Source organism: Pelmatolapia mariae, linkage group LG16_19 (genome assembly GCF_036321145.2).
Source record: "Pelmatolapia mariae isolate MD_Pm_ZW linkage group LG16_19, Pm_UMD_F_2, whole genome shotgun sequence".
Taxonomy (NCBI): Eukaryota; Metazoa; Chordata; class Actinopteri; order Cichliformes; family Cichlidae; genus Pelmatolapia; species Pelmatolapia mariae.
In genome coordinates this window covers 19176404-19182403 of record NC_086241.1, presented here as the reverse complement: position 1 = coordinate 19182403, position 6000 = coordinate 19176404, and the positions used below count along the sequence as shown (strand labels likewise).

The window sequence follows — 6000 nt, the reverse complement described above, 5'->3', positions numbered from 1 at the left end:
AGCTGCATAAATATACGTTTTTAAAATGTTTTTCTTATTCATTAATCAATTTTTAGCTGAAAACTTGGCATATTTCATCATGGTGTGCAGTACAGTTAGGTCCATAAATATCTGGACAGAGCCACAGTTTTTTTTAAATTTTGGTTCTGTACATTAACACTAGGGGTGCAACGATACACAAAACTCACGGTTCGGTTCGGTTCGATACTTTGGTGTCACGGTTCAATATTTTTTCAATACAAAAAATGTTCATGCCTTTTTAATTTGTCATTTATTAAAATTATAAATATATATTTTAACTCAAAAGTAGAGTTTTCAAATTTAATGTTGCTGAAACAACAAAATAATAATAATAAAAAAAAATCTATCTGATCGAGAAATCACTCATCTTTGGAAAAGAGAGTTTATTACAGAGAAATGGCTCTTTCCAAAATAAAAGCTATACTATACGCTTCTTCTGGGGTATATTCTCAGCAGCATATTAAACATGTCAGGTCCCCATAAGGAGAATCATGTGCTAACGGCTGTCCAAATGACTTGGGTAAAGTTTGTAGCATGCATGCTTGTTGTTTTTGTTTGCTTCCACTTGTCTTTGCACTAGGATGATGTCGGCATAAATGTGCAGTCGTATTCGTTGAGTTCCCACTAGTTCTGTCAGCGTTAAGCTAACTGCGCTAACGCACTAGTTTCCACCAATGTAATTGAGCATTGCGTGGCACATCCAACATACTGTTTTACTTTTGTCCATCAGGGTCATACTTCACATGAAAAACAAAATAGTTCCAAATGCCAGATCTGAATGAGGGTGGGGGAGGTTCAGTTTCAGGTAGCGTTGAGGCAGTTGCCATGTTGCAAGGAGCTTAGCTTCTGTCTCACTAGCTTGCGCTGCGCTCAGTGGCTCTGCGCTGGACAGTGCAGCCTAGGCGGAGTAGTCGAACGCAGATCCACTGAGCTCTCAACACAGACAGCATCGTCAGAAGAAAAGTTTATAAAATAAATTAAAAACTTTGTATTGTTCGATACATATGCGTACCGAACCGAAAGCACTGTATCGAACGGTTCAATACCGATACATGTATTGTTGCACCCCTAATTAACACATAATGAATTTTAAATAAAACACCTCAGATGCATTGAAATTGCAGACTTTCAGATTTAATTCAGTGGGTTGAACAGAAAGATTGCATAAAAATGTGAGGAACTAAAGCATCTTATTCCTTCATTTCAGGGGCTCAAAAGTAATTGGACAAATTAAATAACTGAAAATGAAATGTTCATTACTAATACAGTGGAACCCCGATTACGAATACCCCATTTAACGAAAAATTCAAGTTACAAAGGCACTTAACGGCAATATTTCTGCCCGTGGTATGGCAAAATGCCCGCGTACCGAAATCCGCTGGCTGAGCCCAGAATGCCTTCCGAATCATGTGATAACCCCTTGGCTTTCGTACTTGCGTTTCGCTGTTCTACGTGAAAGACGTATTGTTGTTGCAGTGCGTTTTCTCTGTTTTCGCAGCTTAAGGATGGCTTGTTTTCACCTGCATGAACATAATGCTTGATGATGACATAATGAAGAAATTGCACACAACTGCCCATGAAATAGCCTTTGAATCAAGTGTCCAATTACCTTTGGAAAAAAAAACAAAAAAACTTGTGTTTGTGTCCAAATATATATATGGACCTTACTGTATCTCAGAAATTCTTGATCATCTTTAGAGGAATGGGTGATTTGAAGAGTTTCAGTCAGGTTTCAGAGCTCATTACAGTACAGAAACAGCTTTAATGAAGGTTACTAAGGATCTTACAGCCTCTGACAGTGGACTCATCTCTGTGCTTGTCCTGCTAGATCTCAGTTCAGTGTTCGATACTGTTGACCACAATATTTTATTACAGCGATTAGAGCATGCTATCTAATGTACTCCAATTGGTTCATGCAAATGTCACACAGTGGAAGTTTGGATTTGTCTTATAGTCAATTTCAGTGTGTTTATTTGTATGTGCAGTTTTGATTTTATTTGCATGATTTTCATTTTCATTTTGATATTTGTATTGCATGTTTTTAGTGCTTTGCAGGAAATTGTTTTAATTCACTGTGGACTGGTTGGGCAATGGACGAATTGGTAATTAGTAGCCACCTCTTGAGGTGTGGGTGTGTCCTGAGGTGGCGTATCAGCTGCTGAATGGACCTGTTAAAAAACTGGCTGAGCATCCAAACAGGAAGAGAGGCTCAGACTCCAGGAAGAAGGAGCATGTAGAAGCCAGGCTTGAGGGGAAAGGACCTGGCTTGTGCGAAGACAGACTGATCGGTGCAACACAGTGCCCCATTAGTAGGTTATTAGCAAGAGTATAGAACTTGACTGCATGCTGAAGTGGCAACCCCTAACCCTATTCACTCAGAAAAATAAAGGTGCCAACTGGAACCAAAAGTGGTTCTTTAGACTGATGCCATAGAAGAACCTTTTTTGGTGCCACAAAGAACCTTTGAAGAACCATTTCTTTCAGTGGTTCATTGAAGAACCTTTAAAGGTGCCCCAAAGAACCATCAAGAAATGGTTCTTTGGGGCACCTTTAATGGTTTTTCAAAGAACCTTTTTTAAAATGGTTCTTTAAAGAACCATTATAAATCTTTCAAAATAAAATGTATCATAAATTGAATTTGAGTAGGGTAAAATAAATACGAGCACAGCATAGACATATATTAATGGTTTATTGACATTTCGTAATATACCAAAAGACAAAAAGGCATTTTAACCCTCAGCACAACATCACTACTAATACATGTCACATATTAGTCATTTAAACAATAATAATTAAACATTTTTACTATACTATAAATAAATATATGTAAATACTATATCTATAGATAACACAACAATTAATACATGTATTGTTTAATTAATAAAACATCAGAAAATGATAAAACATATTAGAAATAGCAATAGCTTCATAACAGACCAATAAATCAAGACATTTTCATCAGCAGATGTTTGCATGTTCAGTAAAAATATTTCAACAACAAGTTTTTGATTAAAATTATCAATGAACTTCAGCCTTACCTTATGCAAGGTAAGTTTCATGTTGGACTCATGGTTCTTTGTTAGTCCAGTTTAGGATAATGTCTCTTGACATATGTATCATATCAAATATATGTCATATCAAAACAACCCCAACACCTGCAGTTGTTTCAGCTTTTCACAGGTGTTTCCTGTCAGCTGGTCAACCTCACTCAGGTGGGCATCCATATCAGCCAACCAAACGACAAGGTCCTCCCTTTGTGCTTCAAATCCCTCCCACTCTGAGACAAGGAGCTGAGAGAGAGAAAACAAGGGTCAATTATAAAGAAGAGAGAAAAGTGAAACCCTCCTCAGAAGGTCTGACTCGCATACCTGCAGTCGACCTGTGATGGACTCCTGTTTGGCGTTCACGTCATCCCAGCGACGGCCGCATTCCCTCGCTGTTGCCAGCAGCCAAGTCTGCAGGGTGCCCTGGAAGAGCAGAGTTAATGTTCGACGCCTCCTGATCAGGCTCTCCAGCTGGATGAGTTGAGGTCCCGCCTCTCGCCGCTACCTCTGAACACACAAACATAAATTGCATGTGAAGCAGGAGGTGCAGATTTTTTTGCTGTTCTTTTCTAAATCCAGGCTTGATCACGTGGAGGTATTTGGAAAACCTTTTTAGCCAGCGGACGACTGTTGTCTCGCAGAAAGTCAAATCAAATGTATGCAATACACAAGTAATTCACAAGAACACATTATAAAAAAAGTCCCGTTCTTACGTGATTTCAAGTGAATTCTGCATCAAAACAGGGTAACAGAATTAAAACGAGTGTTTGCAGCAAATGTGAGCACAAAGCCTCACTTTGTACAAGCCTGCTATTAAAGTTCTCCTCTATGCAGACGACTTTCCTGTTTTCAAGGCACAACTTGGATCTGCTGTACAAATCTTATGTATACACGCTAAATGACACAGTAGTGTGCACGGCTACAGATTCGGATCCCTCATCCTAATATGGTCCCAAAAGGCTCACATAAAAAACCATAGCAATAGCAATAAAGCAAATGTTGAGGCTTCTAAATACAAAGTCCATAAACCAATGACTGACATGGGTTTTATCATAAGGGTGATAAATATACAACATGTGTTTTTAAGACTAAAAGTATAATACAGATTTTTAGTCTGAGAGATTTGATGTTCATTTACCTGCAGATGCACTATACGTGCCTGCTCTGTGGTTTTCCACAATGTTTTGCAAATAACTATTTAATACAGGAAGTAGGTGATCTAAAACAAGTCATCTTTCTTTGTGAAAGGACAATATTAATGAAACAAACCTCAATGACATCATAGAGATCCCTAAAGATGCTTCTGCTGCTTCTCTTCCTCCTCATCCTAAGCTTCCTTCTCCTTGTCCTCGACTTCCATCCAATTGTAATTAAATCTAATTGTGTTTCTCCCTCCTCTTCCTCATTTTGTTGGAGCTGTGAACAGAATTAGTGAATCTGAATTAATTTGTACAAACGAGAAAAATCAGCTTTTTGGTCAGAGGTGCTCTTGTGATTTAAGCCGGGTAGAGTAGATTTATGTGTTGATGCTACCTGCTTCAGCTCTGGCTGCTGAGTGATATTTACACCCTGGCTGGATTACAAACTTTAACCACGTGCTGAACTTTGGCCCAGTGTTGATACCTCTTAGTATAATGGCCTCTTCTTGGCTTAATGTACGATGGTGGATAAATGGACTGTACAAAGAAAATTTTACTATATTACAAAAGGACATCCATCTTGGTAACATCAATGACCGGAGCATAACTTGTCGACTAGTCCGAAAATAAGTTATACAGGAACAGTCACACCTTCTCATGTGTCACATTTCTATTCATTCAAAACACTTATGCATTGCTGTATTTTATACAGCTCTTACAGAATTCAGTACAGGCTCATGTGAGTATTTAATGTACGGCTCAGCTCTACTGAATTTCTGAGTTCCTAGAGCAGACACAGAGCTCATGTCAAAACAGGCTTCAGGTGCCATTTTAGTGACTTTAACAATATTATAAATTTTAATATCGGTCTAGCTGACATTACGTTCTGTACGCAGCACGCAATTGAACCACATATTTTAGAAGCCAAAGGTTCAAATTAGTTGAGAGCACCTTCACTTAATTATAACAGTGGTTTTGTTAGGAAAACAGTTCTGTATACCGATACTAAATTGCGTGAACGTCAACGGCTAACGTATCTAACATAGCTAACCGTTATTGTTAGCACAGCATTAACAGCAAGCTACAATGACCTAGTAACAAAAACAAAACAGTAAAAAGGTTTTAATGAAAATGTTTTACCTTTTCCAACAGTCCCAGAATCCAGAGCTTCAAAGACCAGCAGGTACTGAAGACTGCTATCCGTTTCACTGTCACCGTCCGTGAGAAAGTGTTTTTTCCCTTAGAAAGTTCAAGGCCCGCCGCTCGCGCGATCCCTCTGCACATGCGCATCCCAACGATTGACCCCCCTCCCCTCTCTTTCGGGAGGTTGCCATAGTTTGACGTGTTCTAACGTCACTCTCTCTCTCTCTCTCTCTCTCTCTCTCTCTCATTTATTTGGCTCGAAACACATATTAACAAATTGCTCAGTGATGAACAAGTACTCAGAGCATTTACCTTACTTGTCAAAACTAAGTAAGTGTGTTCATTACACTGACATTCAGTTGTGCAATTGTTATTTACTTGTATTTTATAATTTGACTTTACATACTGCTGGGTGGTTTGTAAAGTTTACAATAACTAGTATTATCATTATGCTATATGTAACCAGTATGTAACAAAATATATAAACAATGGGCAAATCAGAAGACTTCAGGAACGACAGGAGCCCAGAGGATGGGTAACCACAATGAAACACAACTGCAAATGATGAAGCAAGGGTTCAACTGTATTTGAAATTTATGCACTGTATTGCATTTGACAATAATACCCAAAATTGTGTGTGCGCGCACAGATAC

At 38.5% G+C, this 6000-nt stretch overlaps 1 long non-coding RNA gene across 1 annotated transcript; it reads right to left on the bottom strand.

The window, feature by feature from the left end:
- Window positions 1–3547: 3547 nt before the first annotated feature.
- Window positions 3548–5385, bottom strand: LOC134644168 (uncharacterized). The gene is made up of 3 exons (XR_010096468.1): window positions 5345–5385; window positions 4335–4481; window positions 3548–3572 (listed from the first exon to the last, which is right to left on the bottom strand). It is a non-coding gene; the product is annotated as an uncharacterized LOC134644168 (long non-coding RNA).
- Between the last annotated feature and the right edge of the window lie 615 nt (window positions 5386–6000).